Source organism: Heliconius melpomene, chromosome 18, assembly GCF_056956725.1.
Source record: "Heliconius melpomene rosina isolate 202511_hmr_F chromosome 18, ASM5695672v1, whole genome shotgun sequence".
In the NCBI taxonomy this organism is placed as follows: domain Eukaryota; kingdom Metazoa; phylum Arthropoda; class Insecta; order Lepidoptera; family Nymphalidae; genus Heliconius; species Heliconius melpomene.
In genome coordinates, this window is record NC_140406.1 from 11,855,674 (window position 1) to 11,879,384 (window position 23,711).

Consider the following 23,711-nt stretch of genomic DNA (forward strand, 5'->3'; position numbering starts at 1 on the left):
GCTTTGTTTCCGTGGAAATTATAGCTTTTGCTATGCTTGTTCCACTTGGTTTGTTTGTTATTAAAAATTTTGCTAAATGTGCTAGTTTGTTAACTGCAAATGCTGTGCTCTGATATTTGAGCTGGATAATAAAAAAGTAATTATAATTATAACATTAAGTAACCCTGCAACAATTTTCAATATTTTTAGTATTCAATGGAAATTATCAGCGTACTGATACTATTTTTCAATATTTCATTTCATTTGTATTTTTATTTGTATTTTTTATTCTTGTAATTAAGTTTTATGCTTTGCTGAATCTTTAATTTTTATGAAGAATGTGAAGAATGCCTATAACGCTGAACAACTTTTAAATTTGATTTTATAAAATATATTTTTCCTTGAAAGTGGAACAAACATCCATCTTCCCAAACTTTTTAATTTATAATATAAGTAGAATGTACTGGCATTCTTTTGTTACTATTTTATTATAATATAGATAAGTTTTGTTAAAAAAATAGTGCCTGGATATGTTTTGATAGCAATAGTTCCTATATGTTCCTATATGTCTTTAAAATAATGAGGAAAGAAGGATAGGCTTTATAATTAATAACTATTTTTAATAAATAATGAAGAAAGTGAGGATGTGGTTCAAAATAATTTTCATAAGAAATTAACTACAATTTATGAGGAATATTAAAAGCAAAGAAAAAATAAACTACAAACAATGGGAGAAAATGAGAGCTAGGAATTTTGCCTTGTCTGTCCTATATAAAAGAAGCAGGAACATTTGGCTACTTGAAATTAACAAAACAAAAGGAAAAGAGGGAACTTTGTCCTGTTAGGCACATAACACTAGGTTTCCTCCGCATACTCTACGAAATAGAAGCCTTTTTTAGGCTTTATATATCTCCCGCTTTAAAAAATGCTATTTAACTACAATGTCCTACAATTTAACTACAATCTTCCTATCTTCATTTAGGTTTTATTAGTCTAGACTATAAAGTCTGGATCAAAAGTACATTTTATAACTTTAATTGTCTATTGACGTCATTCATTCGTGGGTATGTTCCATTATTTTATTATTAGGGGATTTCAATTGGCATTATTAAGAATGACTGCGTATATCCCGGTAGTACACGCCCACTGCTAAATGATAAATATTGATACTATATTTTTTTAAATGTTCGGCCAGCTATAAAAGAAAATAAAAGTTACTTTGACAATATAAGATTTAATTAGATATTTTTGCCCTCTACTACTATTATTTGCCATTAGAAGCTCAATTATATTTGCTTTGGAGCAAAGTCTAGGTCCTTAGACGACTGTTTACATGATGACCACGCAAAATAAGGAGTCAACAAATTTTATACAATTACTTATGGAAATTATCTATACTTTTATTTTCCCTTAGATAAAATAAAATTAGAATTCACCTTTCTTTATCTAAATATTACTTGCATGAGTCGGCTACGCGATATTGCTACAGGAACATAGTTTTGTAAAAGACTATAAACTAAAATGAATCATACTTGGATAATGTTAAAGTTTTTCGTTACGTGGCGTTTTAACGATAAATAGTAAATTGAACTGATATGCAAATTTAAATATAATATTAGTAAGTTTGCACAAAAATTACGCCATAAATGAGTACTGTTAACAAATAAGCCAAGAAACTGGTTTAGTAAAAATGTATTTGGATTTCGTGGTTGTCGTGGCGCAGGAGTACAATCGTACGACTGCTTACAATGTACGCTACGCGCCACTATTGTGGTTTCGATTACCACTCGGGGACATGAAACATATTTTTTTTTCTTTTCCTGACTTTTATAACGAGGCAGAGTGCGCTTGAAAAGTCACTAAACATGCTATGCCTCAAAAAGTAGGGAAAGGAAGTGAGGGCACAGCGTGAAGCGTAAAAAAATAAATTTCTTATGTTTCGAATGGAGAATATGATTTGTATAGATCTAAGCTATCTACAAAGCTCTTTTTACTATTCTTGTCTCGGAGTCTCGATCATAAGTTCAAGTAATAAATAAATTATAATAATATAATTTCATTTGTTATCCCTGGAGAATAATTTAGAGTGAACAGTAAAAGAAAACGTAAAGAATTCTGAACAAAATCATCCTATGGTCCATTTGAATATTTTAAGAGGAACTAGTTACGTTCACACGTATCTCTAATATATTAAATCCCTAATAATCTAATTAAAGTGAAATAAATCTAAAACCGTAAAGGATCTATAGATCATGTCGTACCATATAAGGTGTTGCAATGTTCCGTTTCCTTGCGTCAGACATGCGTCAGCGCCGCGCCTCCACACGCTCGGTGTTGATTGGTCGCACGCGGCCTTCATCACGTAGACAGTTTTGTAGAGTCCAAACACCGTGTTCTCTCTACTTTATTTACTTTCATTATTTAAACTGAACTTGATGTCATTCTTTTTCTTATAAGCCCCCTTGTTTGGTTAAACAAATGTATGTAGAGGTGGGCTGCACTATGCAACACTCCTTCACTACCTTAGCTGCATTAGGAAAGAATTTAATATATCAAGTGAAAATAACAGTAATTGTTATTGCTTGTTCCTTAAACGAATAAAATCTACATATAGTTCTTCTCTAATGTTGTTACTTGTGGTCTTATAAATATATCGTTTTATTACTGGTACTAAGATTTACAAGCTTATTGCATTGCATATTATTTCTTCATTTCTAGCCTTACAAAAGGTGTGTCACCTTTTCATTTGTGGTAGGGTGACGTTTCTCGGTACAACTTTATAAAGAAAAGTATAATATGGAAAATGTGTTGTCTTTTAGAAAAACGCCACGCCGATAGCTGTGACCTAAAATCCCAGGTAATGTATATTTATATGTAATATTTCATGTATATGTATATGTAATATTTTCTTGTTCTGGGACCGCCTCCCAACAAAAATGTGTTTAAAATATACTGAATCAAAATTAGGAGAGCAGAATGATGTAACCAGTACCATTTTCGGACTTATCGGAGCCCTTGGGTGCACTTAAATTTGGAACCTGAATTGAAATAGTAACATGCTACAAGTAACTAATAAGTAGTATGTTACCTGTAGTTAATTATTATAAAGCAAAGACAGAAATAGTCTATAGTATAGTCTTAAATCTTAACCCAAAAAATACGGAAGGTACATAAACAGTAAAACATTAAATTTCTTAGAAACAATTAGATATTTACATAGATATATCTTCTTTTTTGTATGTATATTAATAAAGCTAAATTACTTTGTTATTGCAAATATTAGATATCATATTATGTTTCTTACGTATCCGCTAAATTATTGTTGCCTTCAAGAAATTCTTCATTGTATTATTTAGAAGTAACTAATAAAATAACATTTGATATTATCGTCATGGAATATATAGAAAAACAATCAACCGTGGCATGTCTTTGCAGTACTTTAGATGTGGATAAATAATAAATTATACGGAAATGATGAGTATGTTAGGTTGTTGAAAACTTTAAAAACAAGTTACTCAAATGTCATACTTATCCGGGTCACAAATGTCAAATTCTCAAAGATTGTTACCAAAATTTTAATATATCAATAAATAATTTTACGGCAGTCCAGCCACTCAATAAGCAATGCCTCCAGAACTCTTCGGAAATTGGGAAACGGAGTGCTTTAACACTAGAATCCCTCTGCCTACCCTGCTGAGTGCGGATTACAGCGTGAAGCTGATTTAATTTCATTTTTAATAAATTTTAATAGTAAAATTACTAGTAATAGTAAAATTACTTTTTTGGAATGGTATTCCTTCATCTATATGAATTTTGTCTTACTTTTTTGGAATATTATATATTCATATATATGAATATATGAATATATAATATTCCAAAAAAGTAAGACAAATTTGGCTGCCTTCTGTGTGTTTCCTAAGTTACTTAAGTTAAAATACTTTAAATTTCCGAAAACTTGTGGAAACTTGTCGTGTATACATTTACGAAATATAGCACACGTGCTTGGAATTTTAAATAGATCCTGATACTTAAATATCATCCAATTCCAAGGACACATACATACTTACATGTGAAACTGAGAACATCCTGTTCCTTAAATTCGGTTAAAAATTAAAATCATCTAATAATAATCCTATCATCATAAAAATTGTTTTGCTAGTTCCAACGTGTAGCCAATACTTGGTTCAATCTACGTCTATTGCGTAGCAACCTTCACCTCTAAATCGAAAATTGGTGACACTGTCAATTTTATTTGAATATATCATCATTTAAACCTGTAATAACACTCAACACGAGAAAATTAGCACACTTCTGCGTCAGGATGTTTATCACAATTTTAAATACTAAAATAGTCTCTCTTTCGTTTAGTTAAAGGTTATTGTGGCGTAAAAAGACATCACAATATAGTCCCCTGCGTACAAAACAAAAACGCATCAATTACGATTCAAGGTTAGCTATTACGTTGATATAAAATGATTTATAGATGATAAAATCGACGTAGTCTAGTGATGATTGTTTAGAAAAAAAGATTTTTAACCTAAATTAAGTTAATAATACTTTAGAAAAAACGGAACCTTTAAAGCTCATTTTGTAGACCATTTTCCTTCTGTCAATAACATTTATTTACCCAATTTTTGGACACTTAAGTTACTTAATTGCATAAAACGAAGTAATAATTTTATTGATAATTGAAGAACCTTTAAAAGTAATGAATTTAGCTAAAAGAAAGAATATTAATATAATAAACTTCTTATTCTTCTTATTTCTTTATCTTCGTTTATACACATGAGTAAGAATATAAAAAATTAACGCTATTTAATATTCAAATAACTAAAGAAATAAAGCTTTGGGCACTTCGTTTAGTGAATCAGTAACGAAAGAGTGGCAAAAAAGACTTTTGAATCAAGAATGAGTGAAAAGAGGGGCACGTGGAAGCGTCAGTTTACCTTCGAAAACGCAGTATTTATGACACTGGAAGAGAGTAAAGTAAAAAGCATGAGGATTGCTGACAAAAAAAGACCTAAAGATGGAAAACTTTTTACTAATAAAGTACTTATAATCGGCTTACTACTAAATTTGCGTTTAGATCGTCCATTAGCCGTTGTTTATACACCTATGTATGCTTTACTCGTTGAAGATGTTTACTTTTGTAAGCGGAATATGCCACTGTTACATCGATCGCATCTGCTTGTTCAACAAACATTTACTAATTATTCATGTATTTTATAATTATAGCCTTTGGTGCCGCCGTGGACCAATTGTGACGTCTGGCTAGTTATAACCCGTATATTATAGGAAAACGCGTCTGAAAGTCCTTTAGTTATTCAGAAATTTATTTCTTTAGTTATTTTGGGTCCACGCTTTATCACTAGCGTTTACGGTGGCTGCGTATCTCTTTCGCCTCGTCCATTATCATCAACCTCTTCATATGTATATGGCCTCCGGGGAGTCCTCATGCTTTTTACATGACCTTCCTCCAGTATCTTTGATATTATGTTTTTGAAAGTCAACCGAGGTCAAATATGTTTAAAATTTTCCATAAATAAGTTTAACTTCACGTTGTATCCCGCGCATCAGGATAGGTAGACTGGATGGGTTAACTGCGACCCTAATGTTAAGACGCTCCGTTCCTATTAGGATTCATTCTGTTTTTCACTCTCCGCCGGATACTGGATGCATTGCGTGTTGAGCGACGGAACTAAACGCTGCTCTTTGCCTCGTTACCAGAGCGAGAAAATGAAAATATTAAATATGTAATTTCCTCGAGTGCCTTGACTGACTTTGCATTTCCTTAAAGTTAATATAAAACAAGCTTATTAAAATTAAAACCTGACCTGCAAGACAAGAATATACTCCTGATTAACTATTCAGTCTAGTTGTTAAACAACTATAGTTGTTTCAAGGTATTCTACTTTCTAAAGTAATAAGTCTATAGTAGTAAAGCACAAGCGCTATAAGAATCTCGTTGTAGTCAAATCAGTGTTTAAGCTGACGTGTTTTTATACATTTTTTTATTATCTTCACGCTGTATCTCGCGCATAGCAAGGCAGGCAAAGGGACCAAGTGTTAAGACACTCCGTTCCCCACTTCTCGCGGAGAACTTGTTGAGTGGCGGAATTCAACGCCGCAGGCAAGCAGTTAAATGTTAACAGGAGCATTTCAGTTGATTTAAATATTTATACTCATAAATCTTAAATAAATTATTGGTACTATAAGTTCTGACATTAGTGTGTGAAACCAGTTTTCTTTATATACTTTACATATTCATTTTATCGCAATGCGGAAATACAATGTCCTTTAGAGTTGGTTATCATAGAGATATTATTTTGTTTATAAAGTAAATTTGTTAACAAATTTTACGCGAATCTTTTCGAATTTCTTATGCTGAAATTTATTTATTTTCCTATCAATCATATTTGAATCTTAATTACTTGTATTTGGATATATTCTTTAAGTACTCAGCTCGAGAACAGAGTTTCGATGATATTGCAAGTTTACGTAAAAATCATTAGGATGAGTGTGAGGAGTGGACGAGGCGGAAGAGTTAGGTAGAGACCGAAGCGCTTGGCTTCCTAATTCGGCGGCAAGTGGGGAGCGCAATGTCTTATCACTAGGTATACTATCATGGAGCAGTTATAATAAGTTTATAATCAAATAGTGTTCCGCTTGTGGTTTCGCCCGCTTGGATAACACTAACACACGTAAACCTTCCTGTTGAGTCTCTCTGTCTATTAAAATCCATTGTGCAGTTTCAAAGATCTAAGTTAAAATGATACTAGTAGGAAGTTTTAAAGTCAGGTACCTACTATGTAAAGAGTGTTCTGGATTCAAATAGATTTTTCGACATCAGCTAACAAACTAAACTTGTAATTTTGAAAAAAAGATTTTTATTTCAAAATATTATCTATAAATATCTAGGTATAGCATTTTTTTTTGTATTATTTTAATATTGTTTCCTAAAGTGGTGAACGTATCTTGATACTAAGTATTCTCCATCCACTCTGCTATATACCGGATAACCGGATTGCGAACTAAATTGCAACTTAGGTGTGATGCTTATCAATAAAATTCATATAATCTCTATATTTGTACATGACGATAAAATGTGTGTTATCATGTTTATTTTGAAATTTGCTATTATCTGTAATATACAGCCGCTATATTTTACTATATTTTACGGACAATAAACAAAATTTTACGCTAACGGTTACGGATGGTTTGTTTTGTTCCCTCAGAAAATCTCTAATTTAAATTGATGAAAAGTGGAAAACAAACTATAATATCACTACGTCCTCTCTGCTTACATATTCGTTGCACTCTTATAACGTAATAGACGATGGTTTTGGTTAAAACTAATTTAATGATTAACTTACATCAAATATTCATATAACGCTTATGTTTTGTATCTCACATTCATCATGTCTTTATACGTTGAACAATAAGATAGGCTTCACGCTGTATCCCGCACACAGCAGGGTAGGTAGAGGGAACCTAATGCTAAGATACTCCGTTCCCCACTTTCTGCCGAGTTCTGGAGGCTTTGCGTGTTGAGTGGCAAAACTCAACGCCGCGCAAAGATAGTAAAGATAGGCGACTAACAGTTAAACATAATTAATATTTCTTATATATTTTACATGAAATCGCTATTTTCCTTGCAATGTCACACGTTATCGTGCGCCTGAGTCGATGACGTCACGGAGGCACGGTGTTGTCGACCAATCACGATCAAGCATTCCAGAGGCTCGCCGTTAAACATGGCCGATATTGTTCTAAGCATGACTAAGGATTATTTTACACCGTTTTCGTGTAATAAACACATTGATTAAGATGCAATGAAGGGCTTGGTGGCAAATAAGAATATAACAGGCGTATATAGATTAAAACACATCTTGCAGCAAACGCAAAAGTAGTAGTATTTGAAACAACGCAGATATCTGGAGAATATATTAAATTATTAATATTTACATACATAATTATATGAGATTATTTGAGAAGTAAAATTCACTTGGAATTTCAATCTACGTTACGACCCTTGCCGTGTTAAGAGTTTTGTTATATATGCAAATTTGTTATTTATGTATAAGCTGTCTTTAAAGGATATAAGGAAAATTCAATATTAAAATTGCTTGTATTATTAAAAAATATTTTACATAACAATATCTTGTTTTACATTATAGCATAGGTGACTTTGACGGTCACCTCTATTCTCTCCTATTGTATATATCAAGTATTTTTTTAAAATTCAGAAGTTTGAGGAGATACGTGAATGAAATCATGTTCTGTGTTCCCAATTCAGTAAGGCTAAGGTGACTAATGTTTGCGTTTTGCGAGCGAACTAGCACGTAGCTTTTCTGTATAATATTTATTTAACCATGGACATCGTCGCTCTCGTGTTAAGCCAAAGCTCGGCGTTGAGCTCCGTCTCTCAACAAGCAATGCCTCTAGAACTTGGCGGAGAGTGGAGAGCGGAGTCTCTTAACACTAGATTCCCGCTGCCTGCTGTGTGCAGGAGACAGCGTGAAGCTGATGGAAGCCAAAGAAACAGAATTTTCTATTTTACATTTTAAAGTCAACGTAAACAAAGTTGCGTTCGATGACTTATATGACATGCATATAAATAGGTAGGTAAAATACTTACATAAATATTCCTAGAATTAACTATTACATTTGTTAACTAAGTATTTTATAAATATGTAAACGTAAGTTTTATAAACAAACCAAACATCACCTAAACCATTGTCAGACACAAAACATAATAATATATGCAAATTGAGTTGTAAAATAACTACCTAATGCTTACTAATTTATACTAGCAAGGTCAGCTATGTCAGTACATAAACAACATATCTGACTGACACTACATTACCCACTTTACGGCATTACGGTGGAAGAAAACCTCATAATATTGTCAAGATGATTACTTTGGATCGAAGCTAAATAAGTAGCGTCTCATTTTTAATACACGTGTTGCAGCAAAGTGAACAATTACTGACGTAGGGCTTCCTTGTTATATGTTTAAACACTTGTTCATAATAGGGTATAAGAAATAACTTAGTGTTATGTCACTACATTCCCCCATCACTGCTCAATTTTCGAGGCATTGCGGGTTGAGTGTCGGGACCCACATCACATCACCTAGTGTGATGTGATGATTCCTAGAGCAGGAAAATGAAAATAATTAAAATATAATCTTTCTCCAGAATTGATTTTCTAACCTATGAACGTCGTGTTCACAGTCAGTTGCTGTGCCAATGCGCCACACTGACCTCATAATTCTTAGGTCTCTTCGGTATAGTCCAAGCCATAAAAGAACAAACAAAAGTTCATTTTTACCCGTTTTGTAAGAAAAGAGAATGTGAGTATAATAAACCTACCTTTAATATTTTATATCGAATACATTTTTTTTATTTCTTTTTATCTTCACGCTGTCCCCCGTACATCAGGGTATCAGCAAAAAATGAAATTAACTCTTTAGAAAGCCAGTCTACCAGTTACTTAGAAAGTTGAAATTTTCCATATAATTAGGTTAGGTAGAGTGTAGAGCATTGAGGATTCTACCAAAAAAAAACCGGGTCTTTCCATTTGTGCCTTAAACTCCTCGCAAACAAAGTCACGGGCGAAAACTAGTCCTAAATAAGTAATAACTAACTTCATTATAATTGACTCATGGATTTTGTTTGTTAAAATACACTAATGATTGTTTATTTGGTTATTTTATTAGTAACTATAATTTCTGTTTCCTAGTTGTTAGTGTTACTTAGCTCTTTTTTTATTAAGACTTCTTGTTTACTCGTACTTAAGATCTAAAAACGTGTTACGACGGTAAAGCGTGTTGGATGGCGGAATTGAACGCTGTATTTAGTCGACTAGAGCTAGAAAATAAAAATAAATCTTACAGCTGAAGTGAGGATCAACCTTTGTTTGGTAGATGGGTTTGGTAGTGTGGTCGAGAATTGACGATCAAAAAATTTCTCTTTTTCACCTTTGAAACGCTAAAGCAACATATAATTATATAGACATTAACCTTTAATTTCAATACTAAATAACGAATTTGCATTTTACGTTAGCAAATTTTAAATCAACAAAATTAATCCCATGTTTCTTTATAAAAAAACCAATTAAAAAGAACATAAAACTTGTATCTAAAAATGATAATAAAAAAAATTTGCAAGTTAAAGTAAAATATAAATTAATTAGCTCTCTAAAGTCCAAGTAACAACTACCTACATCATACGATGTGGTCGACCAATGAAAGGCGAGAACGCGGACGCACCTTCAGTGGAATGAACGAGCTGTTATAAATGCCATCGAGGCGCAGTTATGGTTTTTTAAATTTAGGCGATGATTGTAGGTTGATAGTATACATACATATCTATATATAAAAAACTCTTTCGTTACTTAGTGACAGACAGACAACGCACAAAAGAAACTATTAGTCTAAGAAAATTTTGTGGTTTCTCCTATTGGTCAGAAAAATTCCTTGACGTTTGTCCTCAACCTGTAGCTATCTATCAACATATAATGTTTCTAAATATGAAAAGAGGAGAATGTAGATACTTCAGAAGGTGCTCTCAATCTTTGTCTTCCAAAATTTTTCTTCTGTCTAAACTTCAAATAGAAAGGTAGGGAAAGGGTACCTAATGTGATGACGTTCCATGTTCCACTTTTCACCCTAATTCGGGAAATTCAGGACATTATGGGTGGAGTGGCCGAACTTGGCATTTTGTCTCTCCAAAGCCGTGTTTTTTTAATTTTTACTTTTTTATGTGAATTAAAATATAATGGAAATTTTAACATTTGCAAAACGCGTCAAATATGCTGAGTGACGTCATATAACATTCAAATGTTATTAGAATTAATTATAAATAATATATTTGCATTCTATTAGTTCTTAAAACATTATCATATTTTATTTTATGATTTTATATACATTTTTTCATCTTATAAGAAACGTCAAATTTGATTAAAAAATGTGTTATTGTATATTTCAATTAATTACACAAGTGTAAGCTGCTTGCTTTACTTATATTTATACTTGTATTTATTTTATTTTTTTCAAATGAAATTTGCATAAATTTTCGCTTTATAAAATAGGTATTTAATAAATAATTTTTATTTTAGAATAGAAACTTTACATGTAACTTAAATTTGAATATGTTCACAATTTTGTCATTAAAAAGGCACTTTCTTAAAATTAGTTACAATCGTTTTTTTTACGTGATGTGTCGACGACGGTCTCTAGTCTACTTATTTACTTTTTAAAACTATTCCTTTATTAATCTAATTAATTATTTTATACCTATTATTCTACTCACGATAGCTAGATAACAACAAGGCACGTACAAGAAGTTTATCCAAAACTTTCCTAACAAACGTGTATTATTTAAAACATTTTAGATGTACTATGCAGTTTTTTTAGATCGATAATAATTTTATCTAATCTTAATTTCATTTATTGTATCTTTTCAAATTTTATAATAAAATTTTCCTATGTAAAGTAAAATTTTTTCTAGTGTTCTTTATCTCCGTGTCGATTATTTTATATGAATAAAGTCTAAAGTGAAGGAATTGAGTTTCGCCACAACACCACAACAAGTCAAGAAAATAGTGTTGTGTTAATTCTGGAGAGTATACTCAATCCCTGAGAAATTTCAAACACGACGTGGCGGTTTGAGAGGATGTCATCGGCAAGAGCGTCCCCTGTGGAACTTGATCTAGACTTGTGGCCGTCGATCTGGATGGAACGTTCCATATTCAAGGCAAACCAGCCGCACCGTCAAGACGCGATTGAGGATAAATAAAACTATTCTAAAGGAGCTAAGGGTTCCTAGTCGGCCACGGTTTTCGTATTTTAACAAGAGGTAACATCCTCAGGATTAACCTCGTTATCAGGAAGCAGCGGAAGACTTAAAAGGAAAACAAAACGTACTAAATTTACTTTTACAATTAATTCTAAAGAACACTAATGTAACGTATCATTAAAAAAGCTTACATCACTGCATATATTGCTTGTATCAAGAAGTGCAAATGTAAATCATAAGCTAAAAATATAATGTCAGGCACGGCGTTGAGATCTGCCACCAATATCGTACCTTTCAAAAAATGGGTGGTGTGTGGGGAACGGAGAGTCTAAACTCTTAACACTAGCTCCTAGGTCTAAATAGAAAAATATTTCGCCAATTATAACAACATACGTCCTTGTTTCTTTCTGAAAGCCACTTAAACAGCGAACGCAATACACCGCGTCATTATAATAACACGTACAGACGCTTACACACACAAACAACACTTATATGTGTGTGTAACCAATCACATTCCACTATAACCCCGTAACAGTTGGTTTTCAATCAGTTGATACTAGAGTCTCTAGCAGGACGGACGTGTGTTCTTTTTTGTGTAGTGCGTTTCATATAGTTATTCTGTCCATTGATCGTCTTGCTACTGAAAATAAACTTTTGGCAATCATCTCGTGGTTTTACCCTTGAACGGATTTGTCATTTTCGCGTATTGTCTCAAGTGGTTACCCCTTCTAATGAACATAGTGGTGAGTTGCATAATTATTATTATATAATGTAATTATTGTTTTATCCTTTATTGTTTTATTTAAAGCTTTTTATAACCCCATGTAAAGTTGCAATATTCTTTTTTTTTGTTGCAAAAAAATATATATGCAATTCCGACTCAATTTCGTGATATAAATCGATAATTTTTGCTCAATTTGTCACAGGAAAACGAATAAAAAATATATTAGTATACATTTTATCAAAGTCGTTGAATTCTAGACATTGGTGTATAGTTAGCCAGTTAAAACAACTTCGATTCTTTTCCCATATTTTGAAACAGCTTAACGCTTTCTCGCATAACCACATCACATAACCTAATACGGAGGAAATCTAGAACTCTGTTTTCCACTTTTCCAATAAGCTTATCAGAGCGTAGCAATGAAAATAAATATAATATAATGATTAGGGGTTAACACCGACCACTCGGCCTCCTCTATTACCACGTCTGAGGTTCCAGGGTGCCACAACGACCTCTTTTCCCTTGCAGTTTGTCATAATTCAGAAAAGTACACCCACTTTATTGAGTATAATTCATTGCAAATGTTATGCAAGACTATCTCTACCAGACTAATAATATTCTAAATTACTTCTGTCTCAATAATACATTGCGGTTTTGCAAAGTATATTTTATTTACAGCTATAAGTAAAATTGTCAATAGACATGTCACATTGTAAAGGATGACTTTAGTTTTTTTTTCTGTTATCAATGCCATTGTTTCTTACGTTATAATTACCAGTATATGTGAGACGTTACCAAGAAGTTGTTATGTTAGTAAATTACTGATTCGAATGTTATGTTATCAATTTATTAAGATTGGGGTTCGATTCCCACTCAAAGACATGAAATATTTAATAAGTATTTCCATTTTCTTCGCCCTGATATCGAGGTAAAGTGCAGCGCTGGGTTCCGCCACTGAATACTTTTCTCCTTTAGCCTTCCTTCCTTCTGCTTTCCCAGCTTATATGCTGGACGGTGCGGCGTGAGGCAACAAAATATTTTTTAACATTTTTTATTAAGGTTTCTGAATGAGTGATAAATGGAGAACATAGACATGTGTCACTTATTCTGTATAGTATGCTTGTGTAAATTATTAATTGTTAAAATTATTAATTTTCAACACAAATCCCGATAAGACATTGCGAGTTGAATTCTGTTACTCAACACGTACCTAATGTCTCGAAAATATCGACGGTGCGTAGGGTACGGAGAGTTTAAACTTTGCCTGCCTATAAAAAATAGACGTCAAAAATAATTTGAACTATCATAGTTTTCCGCTATATTTGTATGAGACGTTCGTCCTTGTATTTGTAGATCTCGGTTAGTAATAACATAACTTATAAGTGGTCAAGTTCATCACGTGGCGGCGAGGAATGGACGTAATCACGTGTTCGCAATTATAATTGAAATTTTATTCGCTTATACTTGATTTTATATATCGTAGTCAAATTTTATATAAAGCAAAAAAAAAGTAATTAAGTATAATTATCTAAAAAAAACTAAAGTTATAAGTAATTAAATTTCCTTTCTATATAAGTACGTAGATTATAGAGATCGAGTAGGTTCTTATGGTCGTCGTGAGTTCTATTCCGTGTTTAGTAGAATTATACATTATTATTAACTCGTAAGGAGGATGAAAAGTTGGAATCCCGTTCCACCGTGAACCTATTTTTTTTAGTAGATAAAGATTCGAAATCTAATAATGCGTCTGCAAGCGTGGTACATTATGGGTTCGATTTCCACTCGAGGAAATGGAAAATTTAATATTTTCATTTCCTCGCTCTGGTAACGAGGCAAATGAACTGGAACTGTTTCTTAACACAAGGATTTTAGGTTATTGCCGTCTCTCCTGCTATGTGCTGAATACAGCTTGAAGAAAAGAAAAGAAAATTTATATAAATAGTTAATAGACTAAATTATTATTTAATGATATTTCAATCTCCGAACACCGCTAACTGTGAGACTGGCTCAACTGCGCCATAGGTAATAAATTAAATTTATTCAATAGAAAGCACACTTTGAATGCTACAATTGTAAATGAAATTCGCTTACGTTAAGGTCAAACAACATGTCCTTATACCATTCACTCTTAGTTCCATTGGAAGTACTCGTAGTAATTATGTATTATCACAAACAATATACATACTTATTATTAACATTCCGTCAAACGAGTTTATTCTAGCTAGTGGTGGAAATGTATCTAACAATGTTAGGCAGAGGGAACCTAGTGTTAACACACTGTGTCCCCTACTTTTTGCTCTATGTCTGAGATTGCGTGTTGACGCGTTGTATCATGTTAGTAGAGTAAAAAAAATGAAAATAATTAATTCACTTTGTGGGAATCAAACCCTATTTTATTCATAGTAAAATTGGTTGGTTAATGCTTTATTTATTTTGATACCTATATACGACTCTATTCTTTTTTTAGGTATAGTCATTTGTTAATTAAGTTATTTTATAATTCAACGTTATTTACCGTCAATAAAAAACACCTATAAAATTAAAGAAAATGAAGTGGTTTTATAATCATTAATCTCACAAACAAGATTTATCATATAGCTACCTACCTACGTAGTGCAAGAGAAATAAAAATATGAGCTATATCTTTATACATTTCTCAAAGTACTATATACTTTTTTAATTTATAGCATTTCTTCAAACATCGTAAGTTATTTATGAAACTATCTTGAGTAGTTGCCAATATTTTTATTGAGTCTCCTTCACAGTTCATTTGTGTTACTTTAGTTGATAGTAAAATAATTATTTATATACACATATTTTTATATAGATAGTACATATTAAAATAAACATATAAGTTGGTAATTTTTCAAACAAAACGTGTGAAACTTGAACTAACAAACGTCGAAGGAATAAAAAAAAAATTGATAAAATAAAATAAAAAATATATTTTTCAATATATGAATATATCTGTAAAATGATAATGTTATTAGAATATACATGTAATTAAGATGATAAATAAATAATTTTGTAGTACAAGCGGGCGAAGCCGCAAACGGATCGCTAGTAAAGAATAATTTTAAATAAAAATTCACGCATGTGCGGACACTTGACGTAAATCTTAATCAAATAATGTGCACGTTTTGCAGACACAACATCTATACCTACTAATATTATAATACTGAAGGGTTTTGTTTTATTAAACGTGCTTATCTCAGTACCTTCTGGTTCGAACTTAAAAAGATTTTTTTAATGTTGGATAATCTCCTTTTAAAAAAAATACTATATACAAAGTTATCATAACTATAAAAGTAAGATTCCTTTTATTTTAGCTTCACAGTTTATCCCTCGCGGGGTGTAGCCAGAGAGAATGGAGAGTCAAACGCTACGGTCTTTGCTTGCCTGTTTCGCCTCCTTCACTGTTTTCAACTTATACATACATGCTCCCCGGGAGGTCCTCATGACTACTTGACCTTCCACCAGTACCATCCACACTGTTTTCGAAGGTCAACCAAGGTCTCCCCATGCTTCTCTTTCTACGTAAAATAACCCTGAAAATTCACCTTAGTCTTATAATCGGAGCTAAATGACAGACATTATCAATCACTGTTTAACACTTACATCACGTTTTTTAAAACTACTAAAAAAACTCCGTAGAAACTTTCCTAACGCAATTAAAACTTCCAAGTACGTGCCTCGATCGTCATTGTTATCAGTGTCATCTATCTTATCGCTATTTTTGTACAGGAGACCCTCATGGCACAGTGGCATAGCGTCTCACTGTAAACGCAACAAGGAATTAGTTATTCAGTTCCTTGCTCTGGTAACAAAACAAAGTACGACGGAATGAGGAGAGTGGGGAAAAAAGTATCGTTAGTCCATATGCCTAAGTACCTTTATATAGCGTGAAACGAAAAAAAAACGAAACGTCTCATAGAATTGAACCAGCCGTCGAGTCTCTAGCTAAAAATATTTCAAAATATTATTATCTATTATCTAAGAATATAGGGTTGTCACTCAAAATGTTAGACAAACTACCTATCTAATAGCTATTGATTGCATAACAACAGTTAGAAAACCGTTCTAAATAGAAACATAAATAAAAGTGATTTTCCGCTCTATGTTTCAGGACGAATCTGCTACAGCACTAATGGTTGTTAATTGATAATGTTCATATCTATTTTATTTTTAAATGAAGGTTCGTACATTCGGTTCCCACAAAGGGTATCCTATATACAGCTTCACGCTGCATCCCGCATATAGTAGGGTAACCTAGTGTTAACACACTCCGTTTCCTTTCCCCCCCTTAATTATCAAGATTGAGCGTGAGTGGCGGAACTCAAGGCCGTTTATCACGATACCAATGAAAATAATTCATTTCTACGAGTGAAAATAGAACCTACAAATATCGCGTTTATAATCACAGTCTTGTAGCACTGGGCCAAGACGACCTTGTACATGCATATAGCTATAAGGAAATATTGCAATTTATTAATTAAATTATATCCTATAGTGATAAGACCATTCTGCCAAAAAACAGGGCCACTCATCATATATAATCAATAATTTTATAAAAAAAATCAGTGTTTAATATAGTAAATGAAAAGGGCAAGTGCAGGTCTGAAGAATATCATTCAGTAAATTGGTCTAATGTAAGCTAATTTGCCTTTTATTGGCGCCCACGTTAGTTGTCCACGTCGGTTATTATGACATTATATATATATATATAGAATGTTCGAGAAGACTGGATATATATAGATGCATTTGAATTCTTTCTTCAGTAATTTATTCATAAAAATACTAAAAAAAAAAATAAGATAATAGGTACTAAAAATAACTCCTTTCTAGTCGTTATCTAATATCTTCTTAATTTGAGCCAAATGTTAAACTTAATTATGCACGTCTCAGTAATTTCGATATACCATTGCCAGCACAGTCGGTTTACGTAATATAAGTATAGTGTAGTATTTTAGATTTAATTTGCAATTTTATAATTCTTCCTTCATTGTTTTTTTTAACTGCTGTAAGAATACCTGCCTTTAATAATTTAAATCTTAATTTATAAGTTTTTTATGTAATATATTCCATCTCGTTAACCAAAACACAACATGAATTTCATTACTACACCACTACTATAAAGATTAAATACCGCAATTATTTAAACTAATTTGTACTGGGTATGTGGCTTTAATAATTAACCTTAGCTTAAAAGGTTAAAAACCTGATATCGCCAAGAAATCTATTGACTCTGTTACAATAGTATCTATAATTAAAATTTTAGTTAATCGCTATAATATTTTAATTCTTTTTTTTCTTTACTATATAATTTACCTACATGTTTCGAAGTGAAATAAATCTTAGTGATAAGTCACTCCGTTGACACTACTTGACGTACTGAGTAACTGTAAATCTAACGCTTATTTAATTACATTTTTTTTTTTTTTTTTTTTTTTTTTTTTTTTTTTTTTTTAATAGTTTACCTAGTGTTAAGACACTCCGCTGCGATTAAGACCTTCCGTTTTCCATTTTGACTTGAATCCTGAAGGTGTAGAGTGGCGGAACTTAACGTCGCGCTTTGCCTTTTTGTGTTTATCTCACTTCTAGGAAATAATATAAATTGATAATAATGATATGATGAATAATAATGCGACAACCTTGTGCATTGTTAACACTTTAAGAAATTGTATTAATAGTATTCTTAGTATGTTACATTTAACAGCGGTGAAGGTCACCAAAGGTCACAATAGCCCACGGATCATTGAACTTTAATATGAAAAGTAGAGACGGTTATTGTATGGCTATCGAGTTATAGTTCTCTTTTAACTACTTCAAATAAATGGTTTAGGATACTGTACTAAAATGAATCCAAATTAATTTATATCTATGTTTGCTATAAAACAAATATTAACCAATATTACGTTTATTTTCCGTTGTCATGGTGCTGTGGACAACGTTATACAGTTTTCGGGACGGTTGGTGGTTCGAATATATTATGAAATTTAAACTATTTTTATTATTTCCCTGCTCTAAAAAGAGAAAGTGTTTAGAAATAAACTATGACTTCTCACATTTCGTCCAAGAGTTCTTGCCAAAAATTTGTACTCTTGTCATTGATATACACTCCCACTGCATCACATTTATTAATTTTATCAATCTCTTACGTGAATTCATCACAACCTTGTATTAATTTTTTGAAGATGCATGTTATTTTTAACACAAATTTCATTTTATGTCACTCGTCATCAAGCTTATATAACCAATATCTTTAAAATTGGCACAAAGACAAGTGATAATAGTAAATCCGTAAAATATGAAATTCATCCTTCAGCTATAAATAGTTTATATACATATGGATGTGCCTTGACTCTTACAGTTAATATTTAATGATCATTTATATCTTCTAATACAATAATTTCAGCTCAGTTCTTACATTTAGACTAATACAGTTCTTTCCACACTTATCTTGTATGACATAGATCAAAGATGATCAGCTGAATAAGTTTGCCAAGTTCTTTCATTTAGGCTAGCACTGTTCTTTCCACACTTGTCTTGTAAAGGTGACCAGCTGAATAAGTTCGCCAAGCGCAGGTGGAACTGACTCAGGTAATTTTTGTGTTGAATATTTAAATTTAAATCTCAGAACAGCTAATTACTTCGAACATACATATTTGGCAAAGTACCAAGATATTATCTGCCCATTCCAAATTAAGCATATCAAAGATCATGTGCCTTGATCGAGTGCAGCATTTGGTAAGGGATTTCGTAGTTACATATTTATTATTAATGCTATATAAGAGTCTTATTAAAAATAAAAAATATACTTGACCATCGCAGGAACATTAGTTAACCGATAGTCAGTTATTTGCTTATTAATATAAGTGGTTATAATAATTCTGGCGCATCAGTTTCCCTAAAATGATAGAAAATAAACATTACTAATCCTTAATAAGACATAAAAAAAATATATAAACCTTAATGTCTCTATATATTGACACGGTAATCATTATTGGCAATCTCCCATAAAAATATGGGCTTGGTCCATAGAAGACATACCAGGAATCATGTGATCCTCATTTAACCGTCACGTCATGATGGGGGTGTGATCTCGATAATAATAACTTTTCCACTCAATACGTCTGTAAGAATTCTATAAATGTTGAACAAAAATCTATAAATAAAAGATTTTTATTGCATAAAATTAGGCTAATAACTGACCCAAGAAATTCCGAAATTTATATATATAAATCCACAGAATTTTATATAAATCATACGACAATTAATGATTCTATTGGCACTTACCCATAGCTCGGTCCACGCACAGAATACCAAAGATAATCTGATCTTAATTTAACCCTCACGTCATCAATGGGGGTGTGGTATTGGACTAAAGCCGACATCACGCCCTAATACGCACGTATTAGTGCAAACTTGTGGGCGTCTCACATGATGTTGTTTTTGTAATTAATTATTATTTATAATTTCTTTACACTTTTATTTTATATTATTGTTTTCTTAGCTTCGCCCTCGTGATCATATGAAAATAATTGAGAATTGTGTATGGCACATGATACAGACATTTATAAACCGATCTCAACTCTGAGATCGATCTTGATAGCAAATTTGAAATGAGTGCTGTTTTAATACTTTATTAAATAAAAGAATAGAAGTTCTTTAAAGATATTTTTGTTAGAGATTCTTTGTTCTGTTCCGTTTTTTCATGGAACCGGGACCTGAATACTGAAACTCTTCAGAGGTTATAAGTAAACCTACCCACTCCAGCTTACTTTTTCAATTATTATTAAATCATTAGGTTTTTCTTTTAAAACACGAACACAGATTTGGAAGTTAGAAGTAGCTACCAGTCCAAGGTTGGGCGAAGGTAAGGTAATCTTCCAATTGATACAGCGCAGTCAATTGGTCGTGAATCGACCGCCGGAAGCTCACACTTTGCTGTTCCGTGTTTGTCCTCTTTACCGTTGATATTACATTTTGCGAATATCTTTCAAAGATTCACATTTTTCTAAGAATATTTTGATAAATAATCAATTATGTATGTAATATTGAATGCATACTACATACAAGTTTGAGACTTGTCTGAAAGTAGTTTATGTATTGTTTTTCTATTCTCATCTTTTATCCCTAGCGTGATGGCTAGGTACAATAGAGAGCAAAACGCAACGGTCTCTGCATACCTCTTTCGCCACATTTCTGATCATCAACCCACATCCTCCGAGTTTTTCGTGTCTCCTCCTTGTCTTTTTACTTTCCTTCAGTATATTCGGTAAAAGGATCTCTAACATTTTAACGTTTAAATAGTTTTCTAATCTAAATGAAAAATAAAAACTTGTGTTTTTGATAATATCAGATGCATTTACGTTATAAATATTTCTTTGGTGTGTTTTTACAAAGCTCGGCGGCCCAATGTCTAGTTATTAATATCTGAATACACGAAACGTCACAGTCTATGTGTCTTTTATCTGTTCTGGCATACTTCCACAAAAAAAAAGAAATAATATAAAAACGTTTATTATGTAACGTTAGAGAAAACTCCACTTCAGCAATTGTGAGTAATCACGAGCATAACCTTGACTTCTTCAAGAGATGAGTCTAAATATAAACTGTCTTTGAACTTGATGACTGATGAGCTCAAATACTTGGACTGCTACGTTCCAAGACCCACCTTATATTGTATATTGTATAGTCTACATTTATTAATAGAACACAAAAATAAGGCCAGCTATTATTGTTTTATTTGTCACATAACTAGGAAACTTTAAAAATGCATTAAAGGACAGACTATTTCATTATATTAAATAAGAATATTTGTTCAAATTCACTTCCTAAACCTGGCAACCTAGTGTTAAGACAATTCTTTCCATTACGACACTTCTATTACCCATTTTCCGCCAAATTCAAGAGCCATAGCATGTTGAGTGAGAGAACTCAACACCGCGCTTTGCCTTGATACCAGAGCGAGGGGAATCGAACCCACAACCGCCGCCTTCTACCTCTACGACACCACTGCCACTACCTTATACCCTGGACAGCCTCTAATACCTTACATAAAATGATTCGAAACACTTAAGTCCTTAAAGCCATATCAAGATTACTCGAACTAGATCTAGTTAGCTTCTGTGAGTGTCGTTTATACTAATTTACACTTTGACGTAAGAAAACGTCACACACAATGTGAATGGTCGTGTAAATCATAATTCGAGTACAGTCAGCAGTAAAAATATTGTTTTAGTTTTCTGTGTTTGATTTAATTAAATTTTCTTTCTCTCTCTGTCTCTCTTTTTAATCGTTTTAGTTTAATTGATTATTTTAAAAATCTAAATATTTATATGTTGACGCTACTTATATTGGACAATTGATGCTAATCATTTGATTGAATTTGAGAGGTAGGTATACGGGAAGTGTACATATTATTTAAGTTGCATATCAAGAACATGCGGGTGAAAAATATCAAAACTTGAATATTTTTTTAGTAGTTACCTAAATAGAAATATGAAAAAATCTTTATATATTGTAATAAATTTTAATTACAATATTTGAGTTTTAATATATCTGAACACCATATTTTTGTTAGTAAAATGTTTACTGTCTAAAAGAAATAAAAACGTTTCGGTACTTTTTATAAGTTTTTATTATGAAATCATTTAATCTTGAAATTGATTCAAATTAAAATGGAAATACTCGTATTTACGTTTAACATTTTGATCAAAATATATTTAAGTGTTTCTACTTTATTTACAAAAAAAAAAAACCACTCGAGCGTCTGCAAAAATAGCAACGCAGTTATTAGGGGACAAGCATAATTGAGTCCCCCATTCAATAGTCAATGCCAGACTAACTAGAAAAGATGTAATGAACACATGGTGTTAAGACACTTCGTTCTCTATTTTCCGCCGAATTCTGGAAGTATTGAGATTTGAGTAACGGAGCTCAACGCCGCGTTTGCCTCGTTAGAGTAAAGAGATAAAAATATTATTAGATATTTAATTTCCTCGAGTTGGTAAAGAACCATAAGCAGTCGCGTACCTGTCGGTACAATCGCATAAATAAAAACTCCTTTTAACATAAAAAATACATTACAGTTTTTATTATTTAAATCACTCTTAAAACGTGACATTGGCGAGGTGATTAACTATCAACTAGCACTTGCGAAAATAAATAAAAAAATGGAAAATAAATTTTAAAAATGTAAAAAGTTAGTCTCTTGAATTTGTTCGTTCGATCTAATAATTGATTGATCGACTGTACTCACTTTTTATATTTTTTTAGCTTCACACATCATAGCAGAGTATGCAGTGGAAACCTGGGAAGCTAGTGTCAAGATATTCCTTTCCCATGAAGGCATTTCCGTTCCCCATTTTCCGCCGACTTTTGGAGGCGTGTTGAGTGGCTGAAGTCAACGCCGCGCTTTGCCACGCGCTTTTTAAATAATAATGTAAACTTAATGTTTACACCGATTTGTACCGGTTTAATACCACTTTATTGATAATTGATATCTCTGAGTGCAGTTGTTGGCATACATTTTACTATTAAGAGGTTTTAGATAAGTCACTTTGTTTTTTATTCTTATTTAGAGACAATGAAGAACATCTATGTCGCGGCCCTATTATTAGATCGAGTTTAATTTTAAAAAATATAACTCAGTTTATCCTTATGTCATAAATTATTACGGTAATCTATAATCCATAAATTAAATTGTACGTAATAGGTTTGCCGGGTACATTTTCCTTGTAAATATATGCCTAATTAGTAATTACATGACAATTTGACGCAGTGCGCTTTTTAAAAATTAGAGACTAGACTTACGAATATAAGAAGGAAACTTGCCTTGATAAACGAACAAACCAACACAAAAAGAATTAGTATATAATAATATTAATAAGAATTAGTAATAAGTAGTTTAGCTCATTCAAACAAACAAACTCTTCATCTATTTAATATCAGTATAGATCGAAGTCTTTTCTCAGTTCAGTTCTTAATTTATGGCGCTTCAAGCGTGCCAGTTGAGCACCAATCACATCACCAATATCACGTTGTATGGAGAACGAAGGAGATTGTTTGGTAAAAAACAGACTATATTACACAATAGGAGAGCTTTCCTTTTCTCGTTCTCGTTGACATAAGTTTCCGTTGCTTCAAAAGATAACCTCCTGACTCGTAACTTTTCCTGATAGATGCTGGTGAGGAAAAGTCAAATA

General features: G+C 32.1%; 1 protein-coding gene across 6 annotated transcripts in view; it reads left to right on the forward strand.

Moving 5' to 3' along the window:
* The window catches only part of LOC146529611 (trehalase-like), a 47,429-nt gene that overhangs the window by 692 nt on the left and 23,026 nt on the right, over positions 1–23,711 (forward strand). For 5 of the 6 annotated variants that reach the window (XM_085202359.1, XM_085202362.1, XM_085202363.1 and 2 more), the window contains exon 1: positions 12,322–12,523. The exons of the other annotated variant lie outside the window; for it this stretch is intronic. The gene's annotated coding sequence lies outside the window, so the exon portion shown is untranslated. Of the gene's footprint in view, positions 1–12,321; positions 12,524–23,711 lie in introns of those variants that run through there. 6 annotated transcript variants of the gene reach the window in all.